This window comes from Bos grunniens, chromosome 20 (genome assembly GCF_055505025.1).
Source record: "Bos grunniens cultivar Pamir isolate PY7600 chromosome 20, Bosgru_T2T1.0, whole genome shotgun sequence".
In the NCBI taxonomy this organism is placed as follows: Eukaryota; Metazoa; Chordata; class Mammalia; order Artiodactyla; family Bovidae; genus Bos; species Bos grunniens.
In genome coordinates this window covers 50,847,635-50,862,499 of record NC_141184.1, presented here as the reverse complement: position 1 = coordinate 50,862,499, position 14,865 = coordinate 50,847,635, and the positions used below count along the sequence as shown (strand labels likewise).

At 38.3% G+C, this 14,865-nt stretch overlaps 1 long non-coding RNA gene across 5 annotated transcripts; it reads left to right on the top strand.

The window, feature by feature from the left end:
- The first annotated feature begins 216 nt into the window (after positions 1-216).
- LOC147350397 (uncharacterized) lies at positions 217-5,451 on the top strand. Of its 5 annotated transcripts, none has more exons than XR_015149265.1 (3): positions 217-503; positions 3,082-3,228; positions 3,935-5,451. It is a non-coding gene; the product is annotated as an uncharacterized LOC147350397 (long non-coding RNA). The 5 variants fall into 5 exon arrangements; XR_015149264.1 differs by lacking the exon at positions 217-503 and adding an exon at positions 514-1,427; XR_015149267.1 differs by lacking the exon at positions 217-503 and adding an exon at positions 514-1,427 and having other exon boundaries at positions 3,082-3,232.
- Positions 5,452-14,865: the final 9,414 nt, after the last annotated feature.

The following is a 14,865-nucleotide window of genomic DNA, read 5'->3' as shown; positions in this document are numbered from 1 at the left end:
AGAAAGAGGCCAAAATATTTCTGGGATATTTTAGTCTGTATTTGGAACAATGGGCAGAGAAGAAAAGGTAAGTGATGAAAAGAATAAAAGGTAAACGATGAAGAGAAGATGGGGAGATGGAGGAGACAGTGAAAATGTTTCAATTTTTTTAAAAGTCTATTAAATTTACTATACTACTGTTTCTGTTTTTTTATGTTTTTGATTTTTGGCCCTGAGGCATGTGGATGTCAGCTCCCTGATCAGGAAAGGAACCGCTCCACTGCTTTGGGAAGTGAAGTCTTAACCACTGGACCACCTGTGAAGATGTTTTAAACCAGCTGATTTTGAGATTGGCAGTATTTGTTGCCTATGAAACAACTGGAAGTTCTGATGTGAAATTTGAAAAAAATGATTTGGAGCTATAGATGTCAACCTGAGAATCACATGCCTTGAGGGGAAATCTTAATCCATAAGGACTATTGAAATCACCAGAGAAGAGAATATAATGCAGGAAAAGAAAAGAGGTAAGGGTGGAAGAAAAAACTTTGGAGAATGCTTATCACTTGAGGACTCGAGAAAAAGCAGGTGCAAAGAGCTTACATTCCACGTTTAAGCTTTAGAAGTGCTTCCTCATGCATTTCCTAATTTGACCAACAAGATAACCTTGAGAGGGCAAATGGTACTAACCCCAAGAAAGGAAAGTCCAGGCACTTGAAATGACTTGAAATCTGAAAAAGCTTGCCAAGAGAATCTCAAAAAAGTATATTCCTTCAACAATTAAAAGCTTTAACCAGCAGTAGAACACATTTACATACATTAAAAAATTAGACTCCCCAAAGTTTTACAGGTTCCACCAAACTTTTAATGAATAATCATTCCAAATTTGAGTAAATTTTCTGGAGAATAGAAAGTGAGGGAAGAATCCCTGACTGATTCTATGAGATCAGTATAACCTTGATACAAAACAAGGTAAGAATAGAATTAGAAAGGAAAATTATAATATCAAGTCTCTCATGAATATAGGTGCGAAAATCTTAAACAATATATTTACAAATAGAATTCAACAACATATAAAAAGATAATACATAATATCCAAGTTAGGATTGCATGCATGTGTGCTAAGTCGCTTCACTCATGTCCGACTCTTTACGACCCCACGGATTGTAGCCCGCTAGGCTCCTCTGTCCATGGGATTCTCCAGCCAGAATACTGGAGTGGGTTGCCATGCCCTACCTCCAGGGTCTCTTTATGACTCAGGGATAGAACCCACGACCTTGCCTCTCTTACATCTCAAGGATTGGCAGCAGAGTTCTGTACCATTTTGCTAAAAAGGAGAAGTCAAAATGCTGAGAAGCCAAGGTTTGCAACAAAGAGAAAAGAGAGGGTTTATTTACAAGGAAAGCAAAGGAGGAGACAGACAAACATATCTCAAGCTTACCTCCTTGGAGGTGAGGGCCTGGGTGTATTTATGGACTAAGGAATAAAGCCACTGGGCATTCTGAGGTGGGGGTGGGGTGGGGTGGGGGGTGGGGGAAGGTGATTGGAGAAAGGTATGATAATCATCCTTCTGTGCGCATGTAACTAATCTACAAGCCCCGCCTCGCCCAGCCCCCCACCCCCCACCCCTGCCCACATTCAAAAGCTCATGGAATGGCCACACATGCATACCCAGTTGGAGGGTCAGTGGTCCTATCCCATGTTAACCAGTTTAGCTCAAACTAGACATAGCTGCGGAGAAGGCAATGGCACCCTACTCCAGTACTCTTGCCTGGAAAATTCCATGGGTGGAGGAGCCTGGTAGGCTGCAGTCCATGGGGTTGCTAAGAGTCGGACACGACTGAGCGACTTCACTTTCACTTTTTCTCTTTCATGCATTGGAGAAGGAACTGGCAACCCACTCCAGTGTTCTTGCCTGGAGAATCCCAGGGGCAGGAGAGCCTGGTGGGCTGATGTCTATGGGGTCACACAGAATCGGACACAACTGAAGTGACTTAGCAGTAGCAGCAGACACAGCTGACTCCAAGTTACTAGAAAATAACTTGGGCAACACCTTGTTTAGGCTCCATGCCACTTGGAGTACATGCAAGTGTAACAAATGAGCTTGATTGGTGAAAGCAGGTGGAATGGATTTGACTAATTACAATTTCAAGTTCTCATCTTGGTAATATGCTCTCCATTCCCCTACTTGGGGAAGATAATAAAATATGTATCTAGGTATACATATACATAGACATATATTTAAATCAAAAATTCTTTTTACATCTAGATGCTATCCTAATACAAAGCAATTAGTGGACTGACTCTTTTTCAGTTATATAGAAAGTGACAGACTGACCGTAAGAAAGAAAAAATGACAAACTCAAAATGGCTAAATCAATTTTTTTTGAGCTTTCAACTGACATCAACTGACTGTAAGTCTTTGAAAGGCAGGACAAGACGGGCAATGACCGTGTGGATCTTGGAAGGCTCCCTGGGTGCCCTCTGGGTGTTCAGCAACTCTTCTGGGATTGCGGTTTCCTTTTCTTTCCCAGACTACCCCATTACCTTTTATTCCAAGCTTAAAAGATCAAGTCTGTTTTCTTAGATTTCAGTTTTGCCTGCCTGGGATTCATTTCTTGGCCGGTGTACTTGAAAGTTTCATTTCAAAACTTCTTCGGTGCTTTTTTCATTTCACTGACCTTTAAAGAATAATTATGAACTCCACATTTCCTGAGGGTCTCAGGCTATATCGTGGTTTACTCTTTTTTCACAAGGATGTGCAGAAAGTATACTCTTGGCAAAAGACCTCACACTCACTTCTGAATGCTTTTCTATGGCTTTCTTTGAGCATTTCAAAAGAACACTCAGCGGTGTCAATTTGAGAATACATGAGAGAAATTGACTCTTTGATCAAGCACATATGAACCTCCAGAATCACCAGAGTGAAAGACTAGGAAAGCACTGCTTTTTTATTCAACACTTGGTGTGTTTTTCACATTTGCTATTATACTCATAGAAATGGAAATAAGGCTTAAAGAAATTAAAAATATCAATCACAAACTACCAAGAAGACAAAAACGTTTCTTTTATTAACTTTTTATTATTTGTATTATTATTGTTTAGTCACTAGGATGTGTCTGACCCTTTTGTGACCCAATGGACTATAGCCTGCCAGGCTCCACTGTCCATGGGATTTCCCATGCAAGCATACTCCTTCCACCTCCAGGGGATTTTCCTGACCCAGGGATCGAACCTGCATCTCCTGCATTGGTAGGTGGGTTCTTTACCACTGAGCCATTTGGGAGGCCCGTTTATTATTTAGGTTTTTATTATTTATCATTTAGGCTCTGTGCTGCTTGGAGGACATGCAAGTGTTGGAAAAAAAGGCCTTTATTAGTGAAAGTAGGAGAAATAGATTTGGCCATCAGCCATTTCAGTTCCCAAAACCAACAAATTCAAGCCAATCTTTTTTTTTAAACTTTTTATTTTATATTGATTAATGATGTTGGACAGGTGGACAGCAAAGGGATTCAGCCATATATATATATATGTATTCATTCTTCTCCAAGCTCCCCTCCTAACCAGGCAACACTGAGCAGAGTTCCAGGTGCTCTACAATAGGTCCTTGTTAAGTATCCATTTTAAATATAGCGGTGTCATAGAAAGATATAGGCACTCAGAGGGGGAAGTTTTGTGGGATGTAGTCTGGCATATATGGTGGCAGTAGCTCTAGTTCCGGAGATGACAGTGCAGGGGACACAGTTCAGGGGATACAAACGCATCCAGTGACTGCGGGCACTGGAGTCGGGGTTGAAAGTCGGAAATCTCCACTGCGGTAATTCTGTAATGTGTTTTGGGCATGGTTTCTGAAGTATAGCTCCTAACCAGTTCTTCAGCCATCCAAGAAATCCTTTAGCAACCCAATATTCTTTCAGAAATGTCATTTTTATAGTTGGTTCCTGTTTTTAAAACTTAGGCCTTTTCAGATACAATGATGCAACACCTGTTTATGATCCTCACCTGTTGATGAACCACTGATGCAATGAAATAAAGGCTCCATCCTCACTGGGCACTTCCTCCATCTTGAAGCCATCCAGAAATTTTTCTTAAGATGAAGAACCAAGGGCCGGGCAGGGGCTATCTGGCACAGAAAACTGGAAGAACTGTTGAGAGTGGAAAAGCATTTTGACAATAGGACCTTGTTTTTGCTGCTTCAAGAGTACACTATGATGAATATAATATTTAAAAATTTTCCATGATAATTATTTTAATGGATGAAAGAGTAATCATATAGACTAGGAGACAAGTTGCTTAATTGATACTAAGAATTTGAGAATTAAGTCAGTGATCTGGTACATATTTTCACCTTAACTTCTAATGGCAAAACATTAATTCTTTTTAGCAATAAACATTTGGGATCAAATATAAACAGGTGAATGGTCGAGAATCAGAAAAAAATTCAACTAGTTATTTTCAAGATCATTTTTATTATATATGTCTGTCCTTTTTTATTTTTATTATATGTTTTTCCTTTACAAACTTGAAAGGGTCCTACAAAGCATTTGATCAAGCCCCGTTTCACTCTATTTTACTAAGTAATCTGGACTTAGGAAGGTTAAATGAATGATTCCAATACAGGCATCTGGAGCCTCAGAGTATTTTTCAGCAAGCTCACCTTATTTATTCTCTTATTACTTAAAAAAAAAAAAAAGCAACATGATTAAGTGTATTTTGCTTCCATTTCTCAAATGAACTGTTAACAATAAGTAATATAAACTAGTAATTTGAAAAATCATCCGGATATTGTTCAAGGAAACTAGAGAAGAATTGTTAATTGGCCCTCTTCCAATTTTCAACTCGCCTAACAATTTTCTTGATTTTTGGAAAAATATTTTGAATGATTTAAATGTGTATTGTTCCTTAGTTTATTAACTATTGTTTCTGCAATCTCTCATTTTTCCGAAGCCACCGAGGATCAGACTTACTGGCCACGTGCACAGTTAGAAAGTGATTACACTTGTTTACAGCACATGTGGGCCATACGATTCCACAGAATTGTTTGTGAAAAATCTAAAAAAATATTTCAATTGCAAAAACTCAGAGTCTATCTAGTTCAATGAACACTTTATTTGATATTCCAAAGCCTTGAAAGCTTTATGGCAGAGCTTTTTAAAAATTGTGTAAAATGACAGGACTGTGGGCTTTTAAGTTACCTCTACCTTTTTGGGTGGAAATGATGACAGGTGCAATATACCAAATATTTTAATTCTCCTTAATTTTAGCATTTTATATTTTACCTGAAGAATTAGTTAAGTAAAATAACAATGCATATGAGACATGTATAATAATCTATAATAAGTTATGATGAGACATGTTTAATTCTGTGAAGAAAATTATGTTTTAAGGCTATTTTGCATCACAGTTACTTTAGAATCACATTTTTAATTGCATTCTAAATATATTTTAACATTTCAATAAAACCAATTTAATCTTGTTAAAAATCTTATTTTTTTAATACAGACCATTTTCTTTTATATTGCCTGTGAGCTCAGTTACTCGGTCGTGTCCAACTCTTTACAACCCTGTGGACTGCAACCCGCCAGGCTCCTCTGTCCATGAGATTTCCTAGGCAAGAATACTAGAGTGGATTGCCACGCCCTCCTCCTGGGGATCTTCCTGACCCAGGCATCGAACCCACATCTCTGCCTCTCCTTCATTGGCATGCAGATTCTTTACCACGCACCACCTGAGAAGATAGATGACTGTAAATAATAAACTCTTACAATTTAATTAAAAAAAAATTATTTGAATCAAGTGACTTCCCTAGTGGCCCAGTGGTTAAGACTCCACACTTTCACTGCAGGGGGCACAGGTTTGTTCCTCGGTCAGGGAACTAAGATCCTGTGTGTCTCAGAGCCAATAAATAAATAAATATTTTGAATCAAGTTTTGTGCTCTCTTTTATGTGTACATATATTTGACATTCTTATTATATTTGAAAAAAATCCTTGACTAGCTGCTAACCTATGTTCAACATATTTTTCCTTTTTTAAAAAAGACTTTTTATTTTGTATTGTTGTATAGCCAAGTAACGATGTTGTGATAGTTTCAGGAGAACAGGAGAGGGACTCGGCCATACATATACATGTATCCATTCTCTCTCAAACTCTCCTCCTATCCAGGCTGCCGCATAACCTTGAGCAGTTTCCTGTAGTATACAATAGATCCTTGGGGTGATGCATTTTAAATGAAGCAGTGTGTACATGTCCATCCCAGACTCCCCAACTATCCCTCCCCCCACCTTGCCCACCTTCAGGCAACCAGAAGCTTGTTCTCCAAGACTCTGAGTCTGTTTCTCTTTTGTCAGTTCATTTGTGTAATTTTTTAGATTCCACAAATAGGGGATGTGATGCAACATTTCTCCTCTGACTTACTTCACTCAGTATGATACTCTTCAGGTGCACCCATGTTACTGCAAATGGCATTATTTCATTCTCTTCAATGGCTCAGTAGTATTCTATTGTATATAAGTGCCACATCTTTATCCCTTCCTCTGTCAATAGACATTTTAGGTTGCTTCTGTTCTTGGCTATTGCAAACAGTGCTGCAATGGACATTGGGGTACATGTATCCTTTCAGATAATGTTTTTCTCCAGATATATGCCCAGGAGTGGGATTGTAGGGTCATATGGTAACTCTATTTTTCATTTTCTAGGGAACTCCATACTGTTCTCCATAGTGGCTGTATCAATTTACATTTCCACCAACAGTGTAGGGAGTTGGTTCCCTTTTCTCCATATGCTCTCCAGCATTTATTGTTTGTGGATTTTTTATTCAATATCTATTTTTAAGGAAGGTTACCACAGCAAGAGTAAATAGAAATTATTTAAACCCAGAAATACAATATCATAACCAGACTTGGAGAAGGCAATGGCACCCCACTCCAGTACTCTTGCCTGGAAAATGCCATGGACGGAGGAGCCTGGTAGGCTGCAGTCCATGGGGTCGCTAGGAGTCGGACATGACTGAGCGACTTCACTTTCACTTTTCACTTTCATGCATTGGAGAAGGAAATGGCAACCCACTCCAGTGTTCTTGCCTGGAGAATCCCAGGGATGGGGAGCCTGGTGGGCTGCCGTCTATGGGGTCACAGAGTCGGACACGACTGAAGCGACTTAGCGATAACTAAACTTCTGAATTTTCAAATATTGGAAGATTTTCTATTTTCTATCCTTTGGAGTTTTGATTAATATAAAATCATTTTCTTATGTTAAACTATTAATTTTGCTAGACTTCTTTCACATAAATAATATTATTAAGCTTTGAAGGCTTCCATTATTTCCCAGTAATTTTATAGGAAACAGGGTATCATATGAGGTCAGTGGAGGTTATTGTTAAAAATAGAGTAAAAATAAAATACCTTTAAATATAATTATAGAAAAATTTATTGTGGAATGTTTGGAAGAAACAGGAAAGTTTAAAGAATATAAAATCTAAATTTTACTCAATAGTAAAAATAACCATCATTCATGCTTCTTTTCCCTCTAATATTTATATTCATATTATACATAATGGGATATACATATGTGCTTATATATCCTTTAATACTATTAAGGTTGTATATATGTATATAGACATGCTGCTGCTGCTAAGTCGCTTCATACACACATTTCTTTTTATACTGTTAGGATTATATACGTATATTTTTGAGTATTTTTTCACTTCATATATATTCTTGCTGCTGCTGCTGCTGCTAAGGCGCTTCAGTCGTGTCCGACTCTGTGCGACCCCATAGACGGCAGCCCACCAGGCTCCCCCGTCCCTGGGATTCTCCAGGCAAGAACACTGGAGTGGGTTGCCGTTTCCTTCTCCTATACACTCTTGACATTCATATTATTAAAATTTTCATTAAAGCATGATTTTAATGGTTGTAATGAATTCCAGAGTATGGTTCTTCCACTATTCATTTGGTCATCTTCCCGTTACGCAACATTTACGTCTTAAACTTTTAACTCTTTGAACTAATACTATGATAGATAGCTTTGCTTTCTTCTCTTAATATTTTTAGGATATGAATCACTGAACCAAAGCCTATGAATCATTTAAAGACTCTTGATATATTGCTGCATTGCTTTTGAGAAATGTTTACCTTGTAACACAGCATGGTGTTACTAAGGTAGCTAACATGCCACAATGGGGAGGTGAGACATTGGACTAAACCATCACAAAATGTGCCTCTTTACTGTTGAATCATTCCTTTGGGTCTTGATATGTTTCATGAATGGGCTGGTTCATCTCCAAGTGGAGACAATAGCTTTCCCTATTTATCTTGCATAAATAATTAAAGGATTAACTTAGAGAAAAAAGAATTCCATTCCAACTGTAGTATATGTTATATTAATACCTGGCATTGTAAATTTTCATATTTTTCTCACTGCTATTTTTCTTTTTTCTTCGTGAAGTACAGACTTCACCAAACTTTGTCTGTTTAGCAGTTGGAGTGACAGTAACACATGATGCTGAAGATCAATTAAAATTATGAGCTGTGTTCATATTTTTGGCTCCTGAAATCTTATTTTGCAAGACAGAGATGGTTAATTACTAGTTAATAAATATATTGGCAATAATTAATGATAAACACATGTGACAAAAGAACAACAATGGGAATAGAGATATATTCTGTGGGCTGTTTTTAATAGAGTTGTATAATCTGGTTCTGTATGTTTTTGTAAGTTTTGTCCAAAATGAAAATATGTTTTGTAATATTGACATCAGGCATTCGAAACACAGCTGCAAAGATTGCTTTGTTTATAATTTCAATGAAAACTAAAGTACATTTCCTTTCTTCTAAGGAAGATGGTGAGTGACAATGGTGGGTTGGGATTTCACTCTAGTTTTCCATATTTCTCTGGGTTTGCTCAAACTTGGCAGATAAACTGTGTGTGTGTGTGTGTGTGTGTGTGTGTGTGTGTGTGTGAGGAAGGAAGACAGGAATTCCTTTCGGAAGAGTGACAATCAGTCTTGGTTGAATGCTAGTTTAGGGCAGATGTTCTTAGCAGAAATCTGCTGTAGTAGATTATAAATGCTGTCTGATTGCCAGAGCTCAGGCTCACATTTCTTTTTGCCTTAATTTCAAAATGATGATCCTCTTTCAGAAGAAAATAAGTAATACCCAGTCTCCCAACATCTCCTCACTTCCCTTTCTCCCGCTCCATCCTTTAGTGAAGAGGGAACACACTTTATTTATTATGCATGAATTTGTTCATTTAGGTGAACTGCTGCTGCTGCTGCTGCTGCTAAGTCACATCAGTCATGTCCAACTCTGTGCGACCCCATAGATGGCAGCCCACCAGGCACCCCCGTCCATAGGATTCTCCAGGCAAGAACGCTGGAGTGGGTTGCGATTTCCTTCTCCAGTCATGAAAGTAAAAAGTGAAAGTGAAGTCGGTCAGTCATGTCTGCCTCTTTGCAACCCCATGGATTATAGCCTACCAGGCTCCTCCATCCATGGGATTTCCCAGGCAAGAGTACTGGAGTGGGTTGCCATTGCCTTCTCTGTTAGGTGAGCTGAGTCTTCTTTAAATCTATTAAAATTTCTTCACAGCCACAGTAAATCTTAGAAATGTAATCAAAGCTATGAAAAGTAAGAGATGTCACAAATCCTTTCTGAAAATTTTATGCGCTAAGTCTATATAGCCCACCTTCTCCATATCAATTTTGCTTTTATATTATTTTTGAACCTTAAAATTAACAGCATACTGGTGTGGATATGTATTTTATTTTTTGATAAGTCCTTTCTTTTGAAAGAAATATTTTTATGTCACATATTTGTCCCTAGAGTTGAAGTTACTTTGTTAAGACTAGGTGGCCTCATGCTATTGTATACAGTTTGGCTTTTATGACTTTATGGGAAAAAATCATTAAAATTTATTTTTTGAAGCATGTATTTTTCATTTTTGGAAGGATTTGATATAAATAATCACAGCTCGAGCAATCACCTCATCTCCTTTTCTGCACAGGAAAGGGATAGGCCTCTTGAAATTATGATGCATTTTATGAAAACAAATTTGTCTTTCATTTTCGAATCATCTCATTGTTTGAAAATTTAAACTGTTACTGTATGTCCTAATATAAAAAGCAGCAAATAAATGTTTTGCTTTCCTTTTTAGCCATGAGAAAAATGATGCTATCATCAATATAATAACAGTTAAACTTTACAGAATCTCAGCATAGCATTCTCATACATCCTTTTTTCTCTTTCACTTCCTCTCACTAAATTGTGAACAAATGTATAATTCAACAAAAGTTTATACTTGAACAAATCTACTTCAACTGTGTATCTGTTCAGCCTGAGGAAGTCATTTAGTTTCAGGATCCCTAAAGAAGGAAAAGTGGCAGAGTTGTCTTCATGACAATATGTGCAAAAGATTATTTGCCAAAAACAAACAAACTTGAAAGCATTTCAGCCTTAACACTATGAAGCATTCTGAGATACTGGACTTAATTAAATGTAGCTAAATACTGTCTTCAGATGTTCTTAAGAGAGACAGGAGACTCTAGGGGTAGTTTCAGAAATGGAAATGGGTTGTGTCTCTCAGATTTTCCGTGTGTTGCCTCCACGCATGAGCCAGCAGCAGTCTGTGTTGATTTCCCATTGGAAGGATAATGAGAGGTCGGGCAATGCTCCTGCAAGACAGTGGTTTGTCTCCTGTGACTTACTAACTCTGACAGTCCACACAGCCACATGCTTCAAAGCAAAGCAAACTTTGTCTTCTGTGCATTTCAATTATTGTGCACCAATTACTATGAAAATGAATGAAATATCTTCCCAACCTTGGCTAGAAATACAGACTTGCAGCAAGGAGATACTGAAGATTATCTATACATGTCAGTACCCAGGCCTTGTCTCTAACGAAGCTAAAAAGTATGCCTCTCTGGTTTTCTGAATATTAAGTCAACGTTAAAAATACTGAAGAAAAAATTTCTTTATTACATTATTACATAAACTATGTTAGTTTTTTTAAGAATCAGTTCAGTTCAGTTACTCAGTCATATCCAACTCTTTCCAACCCCATGGACTGCAGCACACCAGGCCTCCCTGTCCATTGCCAACTCTTGGAGTTTACTCAAACTCATGTCCATTCACTTGGTGATGCCATCCAGCCATCTCATCCTCTGTTGTTCCCTTATCCTCCTGCCTTCAATCTTTCCCAGGATCAGGGTCTTCTCAAATGAGTCAGTTCTTTGCATCAGGTGGCCAAAGTATTGGAGTGTCAGCTTCAGCATCAGTCCTTCCAATGAATATTCAGGACTGATTTCCTTTAGGATGGACTGCTTGGATCTCCTTGCAATATAAGGGACTCTCAGGAGTCTTCTCCAACACTACAGTTCAAAAGCATCAGTTCTTCACTGCTCAGCTTTCTTTATAGGCCAACGCTCACATCCATACATGACTACTGGAAAAACCACAACCTTGACTAGATGGACCTTTGTTGACAAAGTAATGTCTCTGCTTTTTAATATGCTGTCTAGGTTGATCACAACTTTCCTTCCAAGGAGTAAGTGTCTTTTAATTTCATGGCAGCAAGCACCATCTGCAGTGATTTTGGAGCCCCCCAAAATAAAGTCTGCCACTATTTCTACTGTTTCCCCATCTATTTGCCATGAAGTGATAGGACTGGATGCCATGATCTTAGTTTTCTGAATGCTGAGTTTTAAGCCAACTGTTTTAACTTTCCTCTTTCACTTTCATCAAGAGGCTCTTTAGTTCTTCTTCACTTTCTGCCAGAAGGGTGGTGTCATCTGCATACCTGAGGTTATTGATATTTCTCCCAGCAATCTTGATTCTAGCTTGTGTTTCATCCAGCCCAGCGTTTCTTATGATGTACTCTGCATATAAGTTAAATAAGTGGGGTGATAATATTCAGCCTTGACATACTCCTTTTCCTATTTGGAACCAGTCTGTTCTATGTCCAGTTCTAACTGTTGCTTCCTGACCTGAATACAGATTTCTCAAGAGGCAGGTCACGTATTCCCATCTCTTTCAGAATTTTCCAGTTTGTTGTGGTCCACACAGTCAAAGGCTTTGGCATAGTCAATAAAGCAGAAGTAGATGTTTTTCTGGAACTCTTGCTTTTTCCATGATCCAGTGGATGTTGGCAATTTGATCTCTGGTTCCTTTTCCTTTTCTAAAACCAGCATGAACATCTGAAAGTTCATGGTTCATGTACTATTTTTTAGACTAAATATCCACTGAAAATTCTTATTCTAGTATCAACATAAACACAAACACACACTTAAAGTCTAGTGTGCCTTGCAGAACTGAAACTTGATAGCTGTTTGATCGTTACTTGAATATGCTCTTTACTCAAATAACCATCAACAAATTGCTATACTGCTTCACTTCATTGGACAGTGAATTGACTATAAAGGAGAAAATACAGGGTTTGAAGTATTAAAATAGCCTAAATAGTATAAGTAAGGTTGAGGAATGTGTGATAATTACATATATTTATAATTACCCTTAGAAATTCCTTTGAATCAACTGTAGGAAGGCTGTAAACACTGAAATCCCATTAAAGGAAAGAGGGGTACTCTTGGTAGGAAGCAAGAGGAAATAATACCCTCTACAGGTGGTTACTGTCCCTCATGTGTTAATTGGGTGGAATGGCCAACTGAATGCCCCACAGTATTTACATTATAATTTTTATTTCAAAAACAATGTTCTTGTAGCATGTGCAATTGAGTTATGTAAGTCAAATGTGTGTCTAATGGCAGTCCAGTAATCATTTTTCATTACAGATTTGTGTTTCCCAACAGCATGTCTTTCATCATTGCTTCTATTCTCCTTCCAGCTTTCACATTCAGAACCATGCATTTTGGAAGGTAGCTTAGCTTTGATTACTTCTTTTGGTTAATTTTCTCCTTTCATCTAGATTATAAATTTCTCATAAGAAATGTCAGTGTCAAAAAAAAAAAAAGAAATGTCAGTGTCAGATGTTTCTGTAAGGTAGTTTTTGTCCAATAAATGCTGTTTTACAGGCAGATTAACCCTCAAATATTTGGTGGGGTACTGTTAAGAGAATATATCTTATTTACCTCTTCAATGCATCTTGCTTTGTTTGGTATTCCAGTATTTGATTATTCCCCTTTCTTTCTCTTTCCTGTCACTACACTTTTCAAATCCCACAAATCCCAGTCTTGGAAATTTATTCACTCAACAGATACTGAGTGGCTTCTAAGTGTCAGGAACTGTGCAAAGCACTGATCAATGGGCATAACTCTTATATTGTTTCCAATGCATATGATTGTTAAACAATGGTCAGGAAAGGGTCCTTTTATTTCTTATTTTAGACCCATAGTATTCATGGGAAAGGAATTAAAGCCTGTACCAGATTCAACCCATATGTACCTAAATCCCTGCGGGAATATCACAGGTCATCTTTTCACCCTTGCTCCCTGCACAGGTGGGTGGGGAGGAGGGGGAAGTTGTTATGAGACACCCACATCCACAAGGATGGAGAGTTGCCAAGTGCTTCGCTGGGTTCCTGCAGAGGCCAAGGTGAGCAGGAAACAGGCTGCAGGAGTGACGCAGGGGAAGCTGCTGGAGCTGCCCAGCTCTCGCTTGACACAGAGCTGCAGAATTAATGGCCGAGACCATGCAGATAGAGGTTCATGACCTCGAGGGGCCCTTACAAAGTCAAAGGGATTCTACCTTCCAGATTGCAACGGCTCTTAATGAACAGAATCCTCACCCTCTCTGACAGGCTAAGGATAGGAAAGGGTGGCTCCAGAAGAAACTGAAATCAAGCCAACCAAACTGTTGATTTTTTTTTTTCTAGTGACTAGCAGAGTTTTCTACTATCAAGTATGATTTCATCCATGCAAACAAGGCCAAAATCCAGCCCCTCATAGTTTGCAGATGAAGACATTTTACTATCAGGCTGGCCTATGAACTTATATTTCCCAATTCCATTGTTTAGAGTTCCACTTTGAAAGGCAAATATTTATGTGTGCATGACTTACCGGCTTTGCTTTCTTTAGGACTGAGAGGCCTAGGATGGAGAGGAAATAGAGAGAAAGGAGGCGGGAGAGAAAGGAGACATATGTGAGCAGAGAAAGGACAGGAAGGGGAGCTAGATAAAGTTCATAAAGACAAATTCAGACTGCATGAGTTTATTAAGAAAATCGGTGTCAAGAACAATTTAATGCGAAGCTATCAGATATGGAAGTATCATTTTAATCTCCCTTGACATCTGCAAAGCGTAACATAGGTATCTTCAAGATTGATGTGTGTGTTCTCAGCCATATCTGACTCTTTGCAACTCCATGAAGTGTAGCCTGCCAGGCTCTTCTGTCCATGGCATTTTTCAGGCAGGAATACTGGAGTGGGTTGCCATTTCCTACTCCAAGGGATCATCCCAACCTAGGGATTGAACTTGTGTCTCCTGCATTGGCAGGTGGGTTCTTTACCAACTGCCACCTGGGAACCCCCTTTATGATTGGGAACACTGATTTCAAGTTTCCTTTAAAGTTAAAAAATCTTGGAAGCCTCACTAAGGTAAATAGCAGAGATTTATGTGGGAATTAAACTTTCAAAAAGGCCAGAGATGCTGCCAAAGGTAACATATTATTCATGCTGACCAACACACTCAACCATACAGTTTTGTGATTAGCTTGGTTTAATCCACATGACACATGCCTTTATCAAATCTTGGCCAGCAATCATTGCCGCAAGTTCCATGCTTTAATTTTTGCATTTAAAAAACATGTAATGCTATAATTGGCATTGATGCGTACAGAAGGTTAATTTTACCTGATTACTTCAAATCAGGTATGTCTTTTATTACTATTATTTTATTTTGGTGGCTTTAGGAAGTACAATGAAGATATAAGTGATTGCGAGGCT